Here is a 23,302-nt window from a genome sequence, read left to right on the forward strand (position 1 = left end):
CTGTTTAAAGGGAAAGCTTCTTGTCTTTTTCCTTTAACACACACAATGCATGAAGATGAATTAGGGACCATCCATACACTACATGTATGCTATGGGCAATTATTATAAAGTTCATAAATGTTATGTTAGACTATTTGCATCTTAAATTGGAATTCTGTCCAGTTTCCTGACATTGTGTATAGTTGCACAAAGTAAAAGAGCTTGCAGAAGCCGACTTCCTGTGTGATCATGTCGAGAACATGTCCTCTTCTGTACTGATTGACCCGGTGTTGCTTTGTACAATCTGTCTAAATATAGACAAATTCTTTTTGCCAGGCCTCTCTAATTCCATTGTACATAAGGGAATCATGAATTATTTATAAATCCTACAGATGTTTATACACAGACCTTCCATTTGTTTGAGGCCCTGTCTTACAGTAACGGCTAAATTCGGTTCCAAGCTCTGAACTGAACGTGTTTAAAGCTTTAATGTACAAATAAATTGTTTGAAGTTCGTATGAAAACACATTTACTGACAAAAACTAGGATTGGCCACCCTGTTCTGATGTCAGCTTTTCCATGAACACACATTCTAATAGTAACTTATGCCTCTTGTCTTGTTCTCATGGCCTTAAAAATAAGTCACACAGAGCACTGAGGTTCACAGAGCCAAAGATGATTATACAGTGGACGGACTGATAGACATATCAGTGTTGTTCTCCTAAAGAATGACAAGTGGACAGATTGGCTGAGTGTGGACATACCACAGCCAGAAGGGTGCTGGTGTTCGTCTCAGACATTACATTGCAAAGTGACATTCCAAACCAAAGGTCTAAAACACATTTTTAAGATTTAATTCTCTTTTAAATACTATTGAGGCTCATCAGAACACTTGTTAACCTTAAAGGGACAGTTCACCCAAAAAATATTCACTCACCCTCATGTTGTTCCAAACCCATATTTTTTTTTCTTTTGTGAAACACAAAAGGAGATTTTGGCAGATTGTAGCCTCAGTATCCATTGACTCGCATTGCATTTTTTTCCATACAATGATAGTGAATGGTTACGAAGGCTGTCATTCTGTCTAACATCTCCTTTTGTGTGTTCCGTGGAAGAACACAAGTCGTATGAGTTGGGATCAACATGAGGGTGAGTAAATGATCAAGGAAGCTTCATTTTTGGGTGAACTATCCCCTTTAAGATTTAACAAAGCAAATAATATAGTGTCATCATATTAGTGACAGGTGTAGATAATCACAGCAAAATTGATGCACATTTCTCTGTGAATTGTTGATCCAAATCCCACTTCGTGCTTTCTGCTTTTTATTGGTGAAGTACCTAACACAAAGCATGTACAGTGGGGCCAGACTCCTGCAATGAGGCCTTCATGTTTTATTGGAGAAGAGCAGGCCCTTTGTCCCAAAAGCCACCTCAATCCACACTCCTCCTCCTCACGCCTCACTGGCCCCGTCCCATCGTATCAGCGTCACAGGGCTCCACAGCACTTAGCTTGTGTTCCCTGCGTCCTCTGTGCCTCACTGCATATCTACCGATTACTCCAGCTCTCCCTCTTTCAGCTCATAGGAGACATTCAAGTCTGAATAAGGAAATACAATTATTATTCTCTTTTAGGCAAGCTTTTATCACTGATTATGTTTTTGGGAGCTTTAAAGATATTGATTGATATTTCATTTGACAAGTGATGGTGGGTGTTTTTTCTGTGCGTTCACATTAATAGGCCTCCTAACAACAAATAATTCTTTGATATGATTTTCTCAATGTGAAATGATTTTTCCAAGACAGACAAATATTGCTCCTTCTGAAAGTTTCTGGTGCTGTCATCACTCCAATTCTGAATAACCAGCAGCCACAAACAGTGGTCACTGAGTCTCCTCATTGTAATATCAGCTCTTTGCCCAGCTGGGATACAGACACTTTTCAGTCTCAGGAAACCCTCCTACTCAGTCATTTTATGGCCGATGACACACAAACGGCAAACACCTAAAACACAAAGTCACCACAGTTCATTGCCTCATAGTCAGGGACATTTTTGCCACTACAAAAACAAAGCACTGCCATAGAGTCTCTGGAACAATTGTTGACGCAGAACTGGATAAAACAAACACAAACAGAATTATGGCGAGTCATGCTTGGAACAATACATTCCTTTTCCTGTTTAGTTCTTGATAGACTCTTTTGACCCTTGAAGTAATGGCAGCTTGTGACCAAAGGATATTAGGATGTTCTTTAGCTTTCTTTGCAACTCTCTAACACAAGAGTCCCAGTTTTAATCTATAATTTCCTCTATCTATTGCCATCTACACTCACCTAAAGGATTATTAGGAACACCATACTAATACTGTGTTTGACCCCCTTTCGCCTTCAGAACTGCCTTAATTCTACGTGGCATTGATTCAACAAGGTGCTGAAAGCATTCTTTAGAAATGTTGGCCCATATTGATAGGATAGCATCTTGCAGTTGATGGAGATTTGTGGGATGCACATCCAGGGCACGCAGCTCCGTTCCACCACATCCCAAAGATGCTCTATTGGGTTGAGATCTGGTGACTGTGGGGGACATTTTAGTACAGTGAACTCATTGTCATGTTCAAGAAACCAATTTGAAATGATTCGAGCTTTGTGACATGGTGCATTATCCTGCTGGAAGTAGCCATCAGAGGATGGGTTCATGGTGGCCATAAAGGGATGGACATGGTCAGAAACAATGCTCAGGTAGGCCGTGGCATTTAAACGATGCCCAATTGGCACTAAGGGGCCTAAAGTGTGCAAAGAAAACATCCCCCACACCATTACACCACCACCACCAGCCTGCACAGTGGCAACAAGGCATGATGGATCCACGTTCTCATTCTGTTTACGCCAAATTCTGACTCTACCATCTGAATGTCTCAACAGAAATCGAGACTCATCAGACCAGGCAACATTTTTCCAGTCTTCAACTGTCCAATTTTGGTGAGCTCTTGCAAATTGTAGCCTCTTTTTCCTATTTTGTAGTGGAGATGAGTGGTACCCGGTGGGGTCTTCTGCTGTTGTAGCCCATCCGCCTCAATGTTGTGCGTGTTGTGGCTTCACAAATGCTTTGCTGCATACCTCGGTTGTAACGAGTGGTTATTTCAGGCAAAGTTGCTCTTCTATCAGCTTGAATCAGTCGGCCCATTCTCCTCTGACCTCTAGCATCAACAAGGCATTTTTGCCCACAGGATTGCCGCATACTGGATGTTTTTCCCTTTTCACACCATTCTTTGTAAACCCTAGAAATGGTTGTGCGTGAAAATCCCAGTAACTGAGCAGATTGTGAAATACTCAGACCGGCCCGTGCCAGGCACCAACAACCATGCCACGCTCAAAATTGCTTAAATCACCTTTCTTTCCCATTCTGACATTCAGTTTGGAGTTCAGGAGATTGTCTTGACCAGGACCACACCCCTAAATGCATTGAAGCAACTGCCATGTGATTGGTCGATTAGATAATTGCATTAATGAGAAATTGAACAGGTGTTCCTAATAATCCTTTAGGTGAGTGTATTTTTGCTTCTATAAAAGGAAAGCACCCTGTAAAGACAAATATAAATCATATTTGATACTTTTTTTGTTAGATCCAAGCATCTATATTTAAAATCTTTCTCACCAGGGCACTTTTCTATTGATTATTTTGCTCATATTATACATTTTTAAGTAAAAAAACACATTTAGTGCTCTCTTATATTTTAACAAGTGATCCCTTGTTTCCTGATTAAATCTGGAATATTCACACGAAAGGTTATGCTGTTGAAACAAATGGCATTACTTTCCCAGAGAGACAAATTAGGATCTGATTTCATGGAGATTTGACAGTGTCTTACATAAATGTTCCATGTATTTAGAAAATGTAACCCCAGCCAAGCTGTTGTCTAACAAATTTGTTTAATATATGTAGGCAAAAAAAAAAAAAAAAAAACAAGACCGGAAATGGTAAATACTCTGGAAAGTGGATGGGAACATAACATTTTGGCTGTGTTCCTTGTCCCTAGACTGGCTGCCAAAACAAAACAAATTCTCAAAGAGGCTCTTCAGTGCTAGATCTCAAATAATTGGGCTTAGCTCATACTGAGACAAGCAAACGTGAACCATATATGTGTTCAGACGAATTTGAACCATTTGAATAAACTGAGGCTGTCCAATGTGAGAAATGTTTGATTAAGAACATGATGGACAGACTAATCACTCCATTCAGTAATTCTAAAAAAACTATTAATATTATTCTGTGCCTTAAGCCCAATTGCAGTCTAAAATAGATTTTTGCACATTATGTCAGCTGACTGTACCAGTTCTCCAAGAATGCTGTTCTCTTCGTTGGGTGTAATCTAAATACAAAGTATATTGTAATTTACTGTAATCAAATTACTTTTGAATCAAATGTTTGGAGTGAATGCACTTGGCTTCATAGAAAAGTATAGGATGCTCCCTTGATCCCTCTGAAGGGAATGACTTAAACTCCAGTGTGCTGTCTGTCTGCAATGGTCTCAGAACAGTTCAAAATGCACCTTGCTTTCATCCTAACTCAATATAAAGCCTCTGAAAGCAAGCTTTTGGATAAACCCATTGATTCTTGATGTTATAATGTATAGTGAATATAAGATTTATAAGGGAAAAATTGCCACGTTAGTGGTCATTGTGTTTTACAGCCTGCCGTTTTGCAATAAATCCCTCAAATTTCCCATTTAAATGGCATATCAGATGATATCAGAGACTCTAGTCTTTTGACTCAAATAGGTTTTGATGTAAAAATGTCATTAGGTTTCATACCAGATGTAGTTTTGCTAGCGTTTCTCCCAAAGGCAAACTTAACTGAGATCAGTGCCATGTTGTTTTGTCATATGATTCAGTGCATTAAAAAGTTCTTATAATAAAACATATTTTACTGACAGCCCAGAGTGTCCTGAATTGAGATCATTCAGTTTAAATGAAAGGAAATTATGCATAGCGTGTAGCTATCAGATTTGACTTTCACATAATTACCTTTAAGTTCATTAATTGGTTACACTTATTTCCAAAATAATATTATTTATGTACAATAAATTAAAAACATGAATTATGTTCATATATAAGTCTGGTTGTGTTTCTGTAACAACTTAAGGGTGTGTGCCCCATAGCAAGTCATTGTAAAGGAGAAACGTGTAGTGGTGGTGAGTGAATGACTTGTGAATGACAATGAACAAAGAATAAATACAGACATTATTTGAATTTTATTTAGGGAAAATACAAAAACCTTTCTGAAACCCAATTAATGAACTACATGCCCACCAGAAGCCTGTGGTCAGCTAAGGAACGTCGCCTTGTCATACCAACACAAAGAGGCACCAAAACACTTTCAGTTTCATCATACCATGTTGGTGGAATGACCTTCCCAACTCCATCCGTGGAGCTGACTCACTCTCTGTCTTCAAAAAATGACTTAAAACACATCTTTTCCATGAGCACTTAACAGTCACAATTTGTTGTTTTTTTTAAATTGCACTTTAATCTGTTGTGAATACTATTCTGATGCTAGTGAAACTTTGGAGTATGGCACTTTTCGTACCACTGTCTCCTTAATATGATTCACTTATATTTTTCTCTTTTGTAAGTCGCTTTGGATAAACGCATCTGCTAAATGAATAAATGTAAATGTTAATTTAAAAAAGTGTTTTAGAAAGTAATGCAAAAGTAATTAGTAATGTGTTTACTTTATCAATGAAGTAATTAATTAGTAAAGTATTCTAATTACAATGTTTTAGAGAAGTAGTTAGCAACGTTTAGTGTAACATTTTTGAGTAACTTAAAAAACTTGCTGTTCCACATATTGTTTTAAAGACTCTTTATTGTGTGATTTTATGTTTTACGTCCTATGCACACCTCGTTTGTGTATGATCAGTGTTCAGTTCAGTCTATTGTTGTTTCTTGAGTACAGAAACACATTCCAAAGAACTAAGTTGTTTAGGCAATAGGGTATTGCATCTTCATTTTAGAGGATAACTATGAGCTAGTTTAGGAAAACATATCAAATGGTTTTTAGGTTTATTATTATGTAGCATCAATGGCAAACAGCTTTAGAGACTCACTGTTCTGATGGTGCAAGCAGAACTTAATTTGCCAATTTTAAACCTCTCTCACAGTACAGCCTGAAAAGTAGAACTCCAGAAACCAGTCAAGAGGAACTGATCTCATCAAATATTAAACAGAAGTCAGGGAGTGATTCAGTGATGCATGGGGCTGTTAAGGCCTGGATAAGAGGGCGTGCATGATGGAGATTAAATGGGCCAGTGCGTATGTTAAGATTTACCTTCTCAATAGGAAAAAGTAATTGGAAAATGATCACATATGTTTCAGAAAACATGTTGTGGTGTTGCCTTTATACTCTTTGAAAATGATGATTTAATATTTCAATTATGTCACTGTGTTAAAAAAAAGTCTGTCCGTATTCTTGATACTACTCAGATATCCTAGCCTCAACATCCTCCCAGCATCCATCTTTCTCATTTAAAGGAATGTTTTAGTAGACGGTGAGGACAATCACTTGGAGTCACTAGAAAAGGCAGTGCATTCCAAACTTAAATGCAGGAAGTGCTTTACACCGGTGCGTGTGGGTCTGGACACTGTGCAGCTGTCCATCACATCTACTAACATTTCAGCTTCTAAGAAAGATGAATATTTCATAATGATCCTCCCTTTTGCATTGGCCTGTCAGCCCCTGTTTCTTTCCACAACTGCACAATGCTCTCTCTGGACTTAGAAGGACGGTACAGTTTGCATTATTCAGACGCTCCGTGCTGTGCTCTTTCTGTCCCTTTAAAAAAATGGGGCCATATGGGATGATAAATAAAGTAGCCTAAATGTAACCATACATGCAAGATCAGAAAATCAGAAATGTGCTCAGTGTTCCATAGCCTGTGCAGGTCTGAAACTATGTGCTTGTACAAAACTCTGTGTTGACTAAGACACAGAGAGGGAAGCTACGAGTGGTAAAAGTTTTTAAAATACAACCTCGCTCACCCTTTGTTGTTTACATAATATGGGACACAGTTATGCCCAGAGAAGTGGACACAGTGTTTGTGTAGTGGAAGGATTGAGAATGAGAAACAAAAGGCCTATTGACATCAAATGGTTCAGAGGCCCAGCTGCTTGCTCAGTTCATGCAGTGTTAATCTATTTTTATTAATAATAACAATAATATTAATATAGGTTTTGGAATGCATCTGATGAATCATCGTTCTTATAATATGACACTTCAAAAAGATCACAGGCAAAACAGATTACTTTCTAAATGGCTTTTGCTAAGTTATCAATACATTGTACAGGTACATTCAGGTATTTACAGTACGTGTGTATTGTGTGTAATGTGATTACAAAGTAATTAGTTACTGTAATCTAATGACTTTTGTAGTCAAAAGCAGTGTAAAGCATTCCACAAATTATTGTAATCAGATCACTTACTGACCTTCAATGAAGTTAATTACTATGAAATCCATTTTTTGGGTTACATATATTTCTAAAATAATACTAGTTTTGAGAAACACATAAAACATGAATTACACTCAAGTCGGTTTGCAGCTGAACAATGTGCACCCTCTAATGCCTCATTGAAATGGAGAAATTTGTGGTGCTGAGGGTACAGCTTGCGCGTGACAATGAAGAAGGAGGAATTTGTTGCATTTTTCTGTAAAACGTGATTTAGAAAGTAAACATAAAAGTAAACTTATTAGTACTATGATTACTTTTTTCAGTGAATTAATAACAAAAGTAATCGGATTATTTTAGAGAAATAACTAGTCATTTGTATTGGACTATTTTTTTTTTTATTTACCCACTGTTTATAATTATATCTGATACTTGTAGAAAACTTGAAGTGTCATCTCTGATTTGCTTCCTGGTAATTTTATTGGTAATTTACATGGTTATCATTGGCTCATCCAACAAGATGGCATCAGTATTTGTATAAGGTTTAAAAAAACTCTTAAAAAAAATGTTTATGCTTATAACCACACTCCATCTCTCTCCTCTTAATTACTGAATGCTTGTTTCTAACATGTTTGTTCCACAGACTTGACACAAGTTAAATCATTATGAAGAACATGTTGTGGGAGCTATACAAACTCCATTCTATTAGTGGAATTCCTTAAAAACTTCTGTTTCCAAGATTATGGGTCTTTCCGATGCCACGATGAGTTTAAAATAAGTTTATGCAAAAAAAACTAAAGAACAGAACAGAACAGCTTTTGACTAAACCTGCTATAAATACAGACACTTTCAAAATTTTGTTTAACTTGTCCCTTTCAAACAAGACTATTACACCCTCAATCCTCTCCCCCTGCTCCTCTTCCTCAGATGACAGTATATCCCAATATTTAGAGGCTGGTGGGGGTAGGCGATGTCATCCATAGGCTGATGTATACCACCTGCCTTGGCCTCAGCCTGACCCTCCAACGCCCCCACAGCAGAGGCATTCCACAACCTTCCAGAGTCATGTTTGTACTGAGGAAGATTAGACAACCCTCCCCTTAGACTCAGCCCTGCAAATGACCAGCCTCCGCTCCATGCCTCTTTATCTAATGAGGCACAGTGAGGGAAGCCATGCAGCCTGTGCTGCCAAGAGCCTCGTTCTCACTGCCACACTAAGCAATAGGGTAATGTTATTGTATTAGGTCATGTCTGAAGACATATAATTTTGATATATTTGACAGGGTTGTGTTCTCATGCAGACATATGCAGTAAAATCACAGAAATAATGTGTTAATTTGATTTAGCATGAAATTTTTGAGAGAAACCAAAGCTATACTCTATATAGCTCCAGTAAGCAAAGAAGACAAACACCTCTCTCCCCCTCATTGCCTCCCCACGCATCTCCAAATAATAAAACCTCCCAGCCAGCATATTTGAGGACTTCCATTTGGAAGATACTTGTATAAGCAAGTATTTGATTTATGTGAAATTGTTGCGAAAACAAAACAAACACGAGATTTACACATTCATGATAAGGACAAAACTATTATTTTGTTTTTAAGCAGAGCAGTCTGCCACTTTTTGAAGACTGTGTGTTTCAGATTACGGTCATTAAAACAAGATATGAAAAAAAGCATAACCTTCAAGACACAAACATATGCTGTTTCTCACATTCTTGTGGAGTTCTTACATTCTTGTGGAGACGTCATCCTCCACCACCGGAAAAAAAAAAAAAAAAAAAAAAAACGAGGTTGAATCGAAATCTCACAGCACACATCTACGGAAGAGGATTAGGGCCAAGCAATAATAAAAAAAAATAAAGCCATCTCGAGATTAAAGTCATTATAATGCGAGATCAAACTCGTTAAATTTCGAGAAAAAAGTCGAAATACAATCTTGAGAATAAACTCATTAAATATCAAGATTAAAGTCATTATAATGCGAGATTAAACTCGTTAAATTTCGAGAAAAAAGTCGAAATACAATCTTGAGAATAAACTCATTAAATATCGAGAATAAAGTCGTTGTGTTTCGAGAAAAAACTCGTTAAGTTTAATCTCGCATTATAATGACTTTATTCTCGATATTTAATGAGTTTATTCTCAAGATTGTATTTCGACTTTTTTCTCGAAATTTAACGAGTTTAATCTCGCATTATAATGACTTTAATCTCGAGATGGTTTTATTTTTTTATTATTGCTTGGCCCTAATCCTCTTCCGTACACATCAATACTCGCATCCTGTAGATGCGGATCCGACTGTCCTTCAAGGTGTGCAGTGTGGTTATTGAGCTTTTGGCCAATTTATTATTTTATTTGGGATCATTTCAAAATACTTTTAAAATATATCAGCACTGACACAAATGACACTGTGAGTGAAAGAGAGAGAGAGAGAGAGAGAGAGAGAGAGAGAGAGAGAGAGAGAGAGAGAGAGAGAGAGAGAGAGTATAATACTTGACTACAAGAGTTTGAGATTGAGGATTGACATTTTAGGATAGCTCCATCTACTGTTAATATCATAGCATAGTAAAAAATTGAGCCTAACTGGCTTTAGAAGTGACCAGTAGGCTTGTTGTGTCAGCCATGACGCGAACTGCCCGATCAAACAGCAGTTGTAAATTCCGCTCATACATTATTTATTATTAATCATATCATAGATACTTTTTATGCACTAAAATGTAACATTTAATCGCATTAATTACATCTAAATTCTTTCTTTTTATGGCAGTCCTCTTGAAAATCCTTTCCCAAAGACTATTAATAAAATTTTGTTAGACCTAACTATCAAATGCTAAAAGTTATCAACTCTCCGGCACACATTGCCTGCAAGGGGTAGGGTTCAATTTATGTAGAGTAGCTAATGAGAATCCTGCAAAACTTTTTGCGATAGCCAAATATTTATTATTTTCAGTTTTGTTATTGGTGATTATGTCTTTTATTAACTGTTCAATAAGTGAAAGGAGAGAATTTTGGGGTAAAAAGGCTCCCTGTTACAGGCCTAAAGCCCCTTGTTTTTCTTAAGTGGGGGCAATAGATTAGTTTTGAAGAATTTTCAAAGTGGGCTCACATTAACTGATTCAGTCATAATGGACATTAATTTGTTTATAGAATACGTGAGATATGAAATGCCAACAGTAAAGGTGCATCCTTTTCCGAATTGGTTGTTTTGAATATACATTCTTTATTATACATGCTTTCTTCATTTATTTCTCAAAAAAGCATCTTGCTGTCATGGTACTGTCACATTGTTAGGTTGGGTTTCTGTCATTATTGCCTTCTATCTGTCTTGTGTTTCGTGTACGTTCTTTGTGTGAGCACACAGGTCCGGTTGTTGGATACCGCTGATGTCACAATCCTGTCACCTTGTCAGGTTGGGTTTTGTCTAATGAGGACTATGGCATCATTGTTCCGTTTGTTTTGTTCCAAGCGTGTTGACATTTTTGCCCTCATGTGGTTCAGGTGCTGCTGGAATGTGGAATCAGCAATTCCATGGGAACCCTGATTGTTTCCATGCTGATCATGCCAACTTTCAGCTGCGAGCGGCACCTGACCCTTGTTTGCTCATGCCTTCATTAATCCCCTTGTGTGTCATGTCCTTTGCTGGATTGTTTAATGTTGGATGTAGTTTGTAATGTGTTTACATTATAGATAGCTGTTTGATGTTGAGTACTAACCTCACTCTCTCTGTCTAATTGGCCCTGTCTCATGTATCTTTTGGTTGCCCACGTGTCAGGTGTGCAGTTGCCTTCCAGTTTGCTGCGTGTCAGATAAACTTCAATAGAGGATTGGACGATTCTATTCCTGACTTCCACAATGCACAGAGACTATTATTTGTTGTAAATAAATCCTTTGAACTGGTCATCTGCTCTTGGGTCTGTTTGTTCTCACTAGTGCTTGTTAAAGATCAACCCAGCCATGTATGCACCCAGCGGAGGAATCCACTCCACTCTTCGCTGCCCTCTTCACTCCAATCAGTCTTGCTGGGATAAATCAAATCAAATCACTTTATTGTCACACAACCATATACACAAGTGCAACAGTGGGTGAAAGTTTTAGGTGCAGTTCCGAGTAACATAGCAGTCATGACAGTGATGAGACATATACCAATTTACAACAACATCTGTTTACACAACACAATTTACATATCTAATGTATACATATTTACACACAACACAATATTCAAATAATAAAATACAATGTACAGTATACAATACACACAATATAGAATACACATACATACAATATAGAATACACAGTATACAATAAAATTAGTATATATAAAATATACAGTATGATGTATTGTGCTGTAATGACATTCAGGCTGTCGGTTGATAGTCAGTTGCCAGTATTGTTAAGAGAGAATATTACAGTCCAGTGTGAGATAATAAGATTAATAATGTGGAGTGCTGATGTATATTGATCGTGAAAGATCAAGAGTACAGAAGTCTGATTGCTTGGGGTAAGAAGCTGTCATATAGTCGGCTGGTGCAGGTCCTGATGCTGCGATACTGCCTGCCTGATGGTAGCAGTGAGAGCAGCCCATGGCTCGGGTGGCTGGAGTCTCTGATGATCCTCTGAGCTTTTTTCACACACCGCATGTTATATATGTCCTGGAGTGAGGGAAGCTCACCTCCAATGATGTGTCTGGCAGTTCGCACCACCCTTTGCAGGGCTTTGCGGTTGATGGCAGTGCTGTTGCCGTACCGGCCAGTGATGCAGCCAGTCAGAATACTATCTACAACGCTGGTGTAGAACCGTGTGAGGTTCAGCCATCTCAAGAAGAAGAGGTGCTGGTGAGCCTTCTTCACAATGGCCTCAGTGTGGACGGACCATGTGAGTTGGATGTGACGTGGACACTGAGGAACTTGAAGCTCTCCACCGGTACTCCATTTATGGTGATGGGGCTGTGTTCTCTGTCTTTTCTCCTGAAGTCCACTACAAGCTCCTTGTTCTTACTGCCGTTGAGGGAGAGGTTGTGCTCTTGACACCAGTATGTCAGACTGTGCACCTCCTCTCTGTTGGATGATTCAACATTGTCAGTGATCAGACCTACCACCGTCGTATCATCAGCCAATTTAATGATGGCATTGGAGCTGTGTGTTGCCACACAGTCTTGTGTTTACAGGGAATGGAGGAGTGGACTGAGAACGCAGCCCTGCGAGGCTCCAGTGTTGAGGGTCAGTGATGAGGAGATGTTGTTGTCCATTCTAACCAACTGCCGTCTACTTGACAGGAAGTCCAGGATCCAGCTGCACAGCGAGTTGTTTAAGCCCAGAGCCCAGAGATTCACATCAAGCTGAGCTGTAGCCTGCAAACAGAATTCTCATATATGTATTCCTTTTTTCCAGGTGGGAGAGAGCAATGTGTTGTGTAGATGCAATGGCATCATCAGTGGAGCGGTTGTTGTGGTATGCAAACTGGAGTGAGCCCAGTGAGGGAGGCAGCACAGAGCAGATGTAATCTCTAATTAGTCTCTCTAAGCATTTGCTGATGATGGGGTCAGAGCAACAGTAAGACATTTAAGAAAGTTATTTGAATTGCTTTGCTACAGGCACAATGGTGCACATTTTAAAGCATGTGGGGACCACAGACAAGGAGAGGAAAAGATTAAAATGTCCATAAAACACCAGCCAGTTGGTTTGTGCATGCTCTGATGACATGGCCCAGAATGCCGTCTGGACCAATGGCTTTACAAATATTCACCCATCGGAAGGATCGGGTCACATCCGCTACAGAGGCGGAGAGTGAACTAACCTTTGTAGCTTCGGCCGTGAGAGCTCACTCCACGAGGGCGGTGTTATTTCTCTCGAAACAAGCATAAAAAGTATTTAGCTCATCAGGGAGAGAGGCAGTGGTGTTCATGGTGGAGTTTTTATTCCCTTTGAAGTTTGTGATGATATGAATTCCCTGCCACATGTTTCTAGAGTCAGTGGTGTTGAACTGTCCTTCAATCTTGTTCCTGTACTAGCCTTTGGCTGCTCTGATAGTTTTGCGGAGGGCATAACTGGCTTGTTTATGCTACTTCACGATCCCGGAATTAAAAGTGGAGGTCCAGGCATTAAGTGCCACACAAACATCGTTATTAATCCATGGTTTCTGGTTCAGGTAGATCCGTATAGTTTTGGTTGGTACAACATCCTCTATGCACTTACTGATGAAACACATTACGGCAGACCGGAACATCTCCCAGTCCGTGTGATCAAAACAGTCTTGTAGCACAGAATCTGATAGGTCCGACCAGCACTGGATCGTTCTGAGGGCGGGTGCTTCCTGTTTCAGTTTCTACCTTTAAGAGGGCAGAAGCAGAATGGAAGATTGGTCCGATTTACCAAATGGTGGGCAGGGGAGGGATTTGTAGCCGTCCTCTTATGTTTCAACTGATGTGTTAAAAGTATTTTGGTGCGATTGATTTGAAATTGGCTTTGTTAAAGTTTGTTATTGCTCCACAATAAACGTGGCCTCAGGGTGCGCGGTTTCCTGCTCACTTATACTCCCATACATATCCTTGAGTGCCTTTGCAGCTTCGCAGCTCGCCAAGCTCACCTCCTTTGTTCTGCCAATCTCCTGATACTGGCCCAATTCAGGAAGCTTCCTTACCATCTCCAGCAGTTCCTCTGATTGTCAAGATCCTGTCACCTTGTTAGGTTGGGTTTCTGTCTGACGGTACTGTGGCATTATTATTTTGCCCTCATATGTTTCAGGTGCCTTTGCTGGATTGTTTAATTTTGAGTGTAGTTGAAATGTGTTTAGATTATAGATAGCTGTTTGATGTTGAGTACAAACCTCACTCTCTCTGCCTAGTTGAACATGTCTCCTGTATCTGTTGGTTGCCCGCGTGTCGGGTGTGTGGTTGCCTTCTAGTTCGCTGCATGTCTAAAGACTAGTAGTTGTTGTAAATAAATCCTTTGAACGGTTCCTCTGCTCTTGGTTCTGTTTGTTCTCACTATCACTTGTTACAATTGTTGTCTCAAATATATTTGCCTAAGTTGACAAATTTCACCCTTTAAATATTGTCCCTATATTTACACGGTATCACTATAACCCCCAAGGGGCCTTTTACCCTACATATGAATTAATTTTAATTAAAAAATATAATAATTCCTTTGTTATTTCTGTAAAAGCTCGTAAAAACACAATTTTGTAAGCACGTTTTACTTAAGGTGTGCCTTTAGCTCGTTTTACCCTAAGAAGTACAATTTGATCTAAAGAGAAGTCTGTTTATTTATTTAATTATTTATTATATTTGGAACTGTTTTATTATGATATATAAGCAATGATGGTTATCGGCCTAAATATGTTTTTCTTTTTTTTTTCCAACGATTTTTACACTGAGCAAATATCCCCCCTGTTACCTACTGAAGTGATGAAGACCGCCATTCGAGAGAGCGTGCTTAAGGTTGCAGCACCGTTCAGTGTTATTAAAGTTTGTGAGTCAGCACTGACTGCACGCTCCTCACGGTATCAACTGGTTACACAATCGCTCCTTGCGCACGTCCTCCTCCAGTGCGACGTTACGCAATGCTCGCCCACCGGAATTATATTTATTTATATTTTTACATAAATAAAAGCTCCAGAATCCAGATTTGACATGCAGAACGAGGTCTCAGCTGCTGAAATAGATGTTTGTATGTCTATATTTGTAAGAATCATTGGATTATGCACAATTGCACCACCATTCAATACTATAAGCTGTGCAGCAAATAACAAAAAGTGTTTATTCACGCAGGCTGTATCTTATGTCTTATTTTAACTTTGAAAGTTCATTGTTGTCCTTAGCATCTCTTTGCTCTCCTGTCTGTACAGAGCTGTACTTTTGGATTCAGCTTGTGTGCTCCGTTGGGCCAGGCAGCAGGATCCAGGGCCCGTGGTGCTCCTGATGCAACTCAAAGGATGACCACATCTGGGCAAGAGACAAGCACGGATCAGCGACAAGATGTAGTCCTTTACAAGGTGAGGCTGCCACCACCTCACAAAGGTGGTGCCTATACTTAACAAAGCCACATACAAGAATATATTTTATTAACCAAGACTTCAGTGGTCCAATCTATAACAAACCACTTTTACACGTGATAATGAGACGCATATGATTTTAAAGGGATAGTTCATTCAAAAATGTAAATTCTCACATTATTTACTCACCCTCATTTCATCTCAAACTCGTCTGTCTTCCTTTGCTGTGCAGAACACAAAGGATGTATGATGTATTTATACAATGCAAGCCAATGTTTTCTTAAGTGATACTATCACTTTTGGTGAGAAGCAGACCAAAATTCATGTCCTTATTTACTATAAATCTTGACATCCAGCCTAATTGAAACACAGTGCATGATTCAAGATGGTGATTATTTGATGCTGCATGTGGTTTCCAGGTGCTGAATCCCGGCATCCTCAAGATGCTAAATTTTAATTGTCTAGTGTTTATCATCAACCTTTTGGTGACCACTGTACATTTTAAAAGAGAATTTAATTTTTCTTTAACTATTCCTTTAATTAATTTACTGCAAGGATGTTAGTGTGGTGGGTAGAAAAGAACAAATAATTTGATCATTCCAAGCCAGTCTTTGGTGTATCTTTGCTGCAGGATGGCAAATTAACTGCAAAAAAGGTGACCTCACTGGACAACAAAGTATCCATTCTGCACTATCAGTATCAGCTAAGTGAGCAGCTGTCATGGAGTATGCAGACAGTTCTCTCTGGCCACAGCCTCTTTGTTGGTATAATGAATGGAGAACTTCTCAAGGGCACCAGAGAAGGATAGGATATTACTATGAACTGCACTCTTTTACTATTACTATGGACTCTCCCTTAGGCTGTAGGCCTTTATGTTGAAGGCAAACGGCTAAAATTCTAATCTGAAATTAGCTCAGTATCCATCCATCCATCGTCAACCGCTTATCCTGTGTACAGGGTCGCGGGGGGCTGGAGCCTATCCCAGCTAACATTGGGCAAAAGGCGGGGGACACCCTGGACAGGTCGCCAGTCCATCACAGGGCCACACATAGACAGACATACACTCACACTCACATCCACATCTAGGGCAATTTTTTTTGGAGACACCAATTAACCTAGCCTGCATGTCTTTTGGATGGTGGGAGGAAGCCGGAGTACCCAGGAGAACCCATGCAGACACAGGGAGAACATGCAAACTCCACACAGAAAGGCCGGGGCAACCAGGGTTTGAACCCACGACCTTCTTGCTGTGAGGCGACAGTGCTAACCGCTGCACCACCGTGCTAAATTAGCTCAGTAAAATTAACACACTAAATTTTTAAAAAATATTGCCTCTTTCCTCTGCGCTAGCATCTATACTATTCACACCACGTTGAGAACTTGGCAGTGAGATACTGAAGATATTTTTTGACTTTTGTACCACAAATTGCTTGTTGTGTTCCTCATTTGTAAGTCGCTTTGGATAAAAGTGTCTGCTAAAAGACTTGGATGTATTATGCATTTTTTATTTTTATGTAAAATATTGTAAAAGTAAAGTTAACAAAAACAACTGTAAATTAAACATATAATAAAATTAATTTACTGGTGTAATACAGAAGATATGATAGTATGCTGATGGAACAAAAGTCCCTGATATAAAGTTAGAGCAAGAGCTATTTTAGCATGAAGGCAATACGGTGTGAGTGGATCACTGAGCCCCACTTCTTTCACATTATTAGAAGTTATGAATGTTTTAGATCTTTCTAAGAATGACCTAAATAGTCTTGCGTAACTACTTTTTGTAATCTTGATCTGTGTCCCATGGTTAAATTCTTCACAGCCATACATTTAATATACATTGAGATACTGGTGGAAGCTTAATTGTTTTCTCTTTTGCTTACTCCATTTATTCCCCACTTTTCACCTTCTAAAGTCTCACCAGTGTTTTGGAGATTGCAGAAGAGAAACTGAAGATCAATCATGTATTTTTGTGGTTCATGAAGAGCAGGCCAGATGCATGTAAGTTCAGGATGAACACTCTATATGACAAAAAGGCATGCTTAATGAGATAGTAAGATATATAGCATAATCTTATAGACCTTTTTAGACATTATCCTAATGGAATTTCTCCAAAGCGCATTTTAAAACATCTTGCTTTTTGTATTTGAGAAGTTGCCATTTGTTAACTCTTTTAATAACCTTTAATAGCTTTTTTCTTATTTTTTTTTCTGTCCTTACCAGAACATTCTTCTGCCTTGGCTTTCAGCTTGTGAAACCAGATCATCTAATAACATCCATTGCAGGAAATTTACATCTCATGGTGTACACAATTCAACAAATGCACTCATCAGAAGAATGACGGCAAAGCCAGACTGTAGAATTCTATAGATTGCTGCAAAGTGTTCTAAAAGCAAAACCCAAAATACAGTGTCTTTATCGTGCTAAAATAACATTCCAGGAGGCATTCAGGATACAGCTACTCAGTAGTTGAACAAACTTGACGGTCTTAAACTAATTTATAATTAATATTGTGGGTTTATGATGAGGAGATGGGCGTTGCCATTTAAAAATGTTAGTTGCATACGTGTATTTATTTTTTAACTGTGATCATATCGAAACAGTAGGCTTTTGTCTATTGGACTTCTGTCATGCATCAAATTTGTTTTCTAAAAGATACTGAAATTACTCAAAATGGGGTCAAATAACATGCATGTGACATAAAAAGTGGCCTAGTCACATTAAAAAAAATTAAATTTAAATTCTGTGTCAGAAAAAACACCTTTTGCCCAGCACTCTGTGCATTAGAGTTAGATCTGCATGTGTTTTGTTTTTAATTGTATTTGTTTATTTGCCTTTTTTGTCTGTAATGTTAACTATTATTGCACTTTTAGATTAATTTATTGACAAGGCCTATCATTAAAAAAAACAAAACCAAATGCAATAATTAAAAATACACGTGCGCATCAATAGAAATAGGCACAATTTACTCTTCCCAACCTTTTTCATATTTAGTACCCCTACAGCCTTGATTACTCCCTGTGAATTCCTTTGATTAGAAATCACTGTTATGGTACATCATTTGTGGGTCTATTCACTATAATAATGTAACACCTGCCAGCCAGGTTGGATTTATACTTGGACTGATTTTCTGTGTACCGGACCCTGCCTGTTTAACAATGTGGATTTGCCTTTCAAACTCTAATATTGAGCCCACTCGTATTATCTCCTGGCATATCTAAGCTGTCTCCACGAACTGGTTTTGCTGTCACCGCTTTGTCTTTTCACAATGTATAATAAAACTGCACATGGATCCAAACCAAACTCTTTCTGCCTCATTGTTACAATTAAACTGAATAGGAGCTTTTATGTCTAGTATAGCTACAGTATATCTGAAATTCTGAAGTGTTTTGGTTATATATCAACATTAATTATTAATACTATAACTTATTTTAGGACCACGTTGTGGAAATGAAGATCGTATCAAAAACAATCAGTGTACCTTGAGGCCTTAAACCCATTTATATTTGCAATAGCAAAATATAAGTTCTCCCAAGAAAAGCCACTTGATCCTGAAAATCAAGTAGACACTTATAAGTAACAAATGAAGACAAACGTTTACAATATAAAGTAGAATACATTGACGGTTAGATTTTGCAAAGTGATGACAATGTGGCCTTGATAAAAAAAAATGTTTTTTAATTAGGTAGAAAAGGTAGACAAGAGCTGCAATATATAAGATCTTGGAGAAATCTTTCTTTTTGTCCATTTAAATCATGATCAGCGTGATCTACCAAATAAGGTTCAGTAGTTTCAAGTAATTGTAATCCTGCTTAGAGGATAGTATAAAATGTTTGTGGCTCGCTGTCCTGAGCGAAGGGTTCGAGGCTTGACCGCAGCATGAATAATTGGTCAGATTAAATTATTTTAGAGGATAGTCAAGTCATTTTTATTTGTATAGCACAAATGTTTCACAACATGCATTGTTTCAAAGCAGCTTTACAGATAATTATGCATTCACAAAAAATAAATAAAAATGAAACTACTATCTATAATGTCTTATAGTGATCATTGTGTATTTTGATTAAATATGAATGTAAAATGTGTATGGAAATTAAATAATTGTATTTAAAACCCCTGTGAGCAAGCTGAAAATGACTGTGGCAAGGAACACAAAACTCCGTAAGATGTTGGTTAATGGAGAAAAATAATCTTGGGAGAAACCAGGCTCACTTTGGGGGCCAGTTCACCTCTGGCTAAACAACATGATTTTAATGCCAAAATTAGTTATTTGTGAGCAGTGCAAGTCATGGTTTTAAATTTGTAAATTAAGAGTTAAGGACCGGTGCTATAAAATAAAATATTTTTTCATGAATTTTAAGATTAACGACTAAGTCCATCCTGGATTTACTGCATATGTTCACATAGATGCATTGTCCTTTGATAGTTGGCTGATTAAGGCTTTTGTTGGCAATTAAATTATGTCTATGTAGTCTATGTATTCCATTTCAAGAGTGTAGTCCATAAATACACAAAGGTGATGCAGGCAGAGATAAACAATGAGGTTCATTGCAGTTCAACCTGCAGGGCATTTCGGTGAGGTTTGGTGGGGTCCATACTAAGTCCAAAGTTCAGGCAGTTGTATATGAAGTATCCAATGTCTTACAGTTGGAATTGGAATCGGTTCTTCCTTTTAAGTAAAAAAACTGAAGTGATGTCTGGCTAGCACCAGCTGTGGTTTGCCGTCAACTCTTAGTGACACGTAGCAGTGGAGTCCAAAACAAAACAGGAATGGAGCTAGATCTGGCAGGCTCTGGTGATATAAATCCTGAGGATGAGACATGGAAACAAATAGAATAATATTAGCGTAGATGCCATAAAATTTTATGCAGATTGATAGATCATGATGGATGTTTCTGGTTCTGGCAAACCTAACTAAAGCAGCCTAATTGTTGATGTTGATGGATAAATTAGGTGTATGTCTTTAGTCTAAACTTAAACTGAGTGAGTGTGTCTGCATCCTGAACAATGTTAGGGAGACTATTCCACAGTTTGGGAGTCAAATATGAAAAGGATCTACCTCCTTTTGTGGATTTTGATAACATAGTGTAAAACGTGTCCTGGTGAATGGCTTGAGGCTTGACCAGAGCACAAATACCCCCCAAAAGATGCCAGAAAACAGGACAGCAAGCTGTTGTCTATGGAGCCTTGTATTTAACGGTGCTTTTTCCACCCTCGAAAAAGAGCGTGAAATTATTAAATTAATTTGAGGGAGGGGAGGTGCATGCTGAGCCCTGTGAAAGGTGGGCAGAGGTGCCAAAGTATGATAGAATGAGCGGGGGCCGCTAGTGGCGGTAGCCTCGCACTACGGTCCACTCAGGGGATAGGAAACTGGTGTAGAATAGGTAGAGATGGAGATTAAAAATATGCAGAAGCACTGAAGAGACAGTGGCAGTTCAGGCCACATGAAAATGAGTTCTGGAGGGATTGTTATTCCCAAACACGGGGGCCGCCACTGCATTAGGGCAGGGTTGCCCCAGATGAAGGCATGAATTACAGCCGCCCGGACCGACATTAAGTCTCCCTCCAGGCTTGGTGTGTTCGACGGATGGGTCCATGCAGTGAACGGGCAAACCCAGAGGGACGAGGCACTGCAGCTGCTCGAGCAGTCGAGCCCAACCTGCGATCAAACGGGGGATCTCGACCGGGAGAGTCCTCCGAGCTTCGAACGGGACAGCCCACGATACAAATAAATGTGAATAGCTCACTCAGCGTTCAGAACAGTAGAACCCTCGCTGCAGTTTGAATGGGACAGCCCTTGATGGATTTTGCTGGGGTTCTCTGACCCATCCGAGTGGAGGCATGAATCCTAGCCGCTAGGGCAGATCGCCCTGAGTGTAGGTGTGTAGGTGTGAATCCTAGGTACTTGGAATGACCTCAGCCTCTCCTCCTGACAATGGGGGGCCCTCAGGGCATTCAAATGGGGGAGTCCTCGCTGCACTTTGAACGGGGGAGCTCAGGATACAAATAAACATGAGTTAACTCGCACTGTATTTGAGCAGGAGAACCCCAACTGCGATTTGAATGAGAGAGCCCTTGAGTGCTTAAGGCGGGCCTATTCTGCATTGTGAGATGGAAGCTTCTGGACTGGCTGGGGTGGACCCCCTGTCCCTGAATGAATGTGAATGTTTAGCTAATTAGGGTTTGATGTGCTTTCCTGATATGGAGATAGTTGGTGAGGATGTAGCCAAGATATGCATTGGATGACCAGAGGCCCAGTAATTGTATTTGGGCAGGCCTTTGTGGGCTACTATGCTTGCAGCGCCAATGTGAAATGAATGGCTTGTTTATCTGAGATGCTGGAACTGAGCAGGATGGATTTTAGGTGAGTAGCTTCTCCGATAGGATTGATATGAAAAGGGAGGATTTACTAAGGGGCCTATCATGAAATCTGATTTAACTTCTTTACTGAGGAGGCTATCGAATACTTGGTGTTCAGCGAGGGCTGATTGTGAACTGTGGCAGATGAGGTTTTAGGTTGGCAAACTCTCTAGCCCAGGGTTGAAACCGTGCTTTAAACCATACAATAAAAATTGAGTGAAAGACTCATCTGGATAGTTAGCCAGTTCTTTGGCTAATGTGGGAATAATGACAGGAGTACTGTTTTAAAAAAATAATAATAATATATTGACGATTTTTTGACAGGGCAAATGGAGCAAGCATGAGCTCCTCCAAAGAAGTTACAGATGTGCAGAAAGCGGCATAGTGATTTGTAGCATCCAAAATAGTTTAAATTATTGCGTATTTACTTGCCTGCTGAATAACTCACTGATCTGCCTCGGTAGTCTTTGATAGAAGGATTTGACAGGATGCTGCTGGGTTGAGGAATGCAGTTAGTGGGTTTGTAAGCAGTGGTGGTGGGCTGAGGGGGTGTAATTGAAGGGCAAGACGTGGTTTGTTGAGTGGTTGCCCTGCAGATGGTGCATGAAATACTCCTGTATCCCAGGAACACTCTATTATGTAAATCTAAATCTAGCACTCCCCAGTACTGACATTGGTTTCACTGCGCTACTCTGGCTGCACATTTAGCTGAAAATAGATTATGGTACGTGAAGTAGTGACTGCTGCCGTAGTTTAGAGATAGTTCAGAGATTAACTGAGAACTCGCTGCAGTCTATGGTTCTGACAGTGTTGTCACGAGGGATTGATGAAAGTAAAGTAGAAAGGTAAATGTCTGCACCTGCTATTATTTGGGAGCATAGGTGTTTGGTGGCTGACAGAGGTTCTGAAATGGCAGCCTTTGAAGGAATGGCGAGGGGTATGGCTGTTTGAAATGTAAATGTGGGCAAGCGATCTGGGAAGTCGGGGAAAGCCAGAAAAGGATTCAGGACTGGATTTGCTTGCTGAGGCAGCCTCTCACAAGCAATGGTTCTGGAGTAGGGGGGTTAGAAAGATGGATAGGATGGGGATAAAGTGAAGAGGAGAATGGGTCTGGAGTGTGGCTCTCCAGAGGCGGCAGCCTCATGTAGGAATCTTCTCCTGTGGCCCATGGATAGGAAGTAGAGGGAAGGATGTTGACGAGAGTAATAGTTTGTGTATGGAGAGGCATTTGGAAGAGCTGATGTTGAGGGACGAGGGTGATTGCCTCTATGAGCAGTGGAAAATTCTGAGGACAGATGGTTGGCTTGCTGCTTGAAGGGAGTAGATATTGTAGAGAAATCCATTATTTGGTGGAAATTTGCAGTGGAAGCTTGGAGAGGGAGGCGGAGGCATTTTGGCGGGGGAAGAGATTGTGAAGCATGCTGCGTGACTAGAGGCTCTGCGCAAACTTCCGTGTTTACCTTGGGACACATGTTACTGCTGGAGCTGGATGGCTATGGAAGGATTCCGGGGATTTCCGTATATATTTGGTTCAGGTC

The 23,302-nt window shown here is 39.5% G+C and overlaps 1 pseudogene; it reads left to right on the forward strand.

Moving 5' to 3' along the window:
* Window positions 1–14,820: 14,820 nt before the first annotated feature.
* Window positions 14,821–18,683, forward strand: LOC127645443 (ornithine decarboxylase antizyme 2-like; annotated as a pseudogene).
* The last annotated feature ends 4,619 nt before the right edge of the window (window positions 18,684–23,302 follow it).

Source organism: Xyrauchen texanus, chromosome 1 (genome assembly GCF_025860055.1).
Source record: "Xyrauchen texanus isolate HMW12.3.18 chromosome 1, RBS_HiC_50CHRs, whole genome shotgun sequence".
Classification (NCBI taxonomy): Eukaryota; Metazoa; Chordata; class Actinopteri; order Cypriniformes; family Catostomidae; genus Xyrauchen; species Xyrauchen texanus.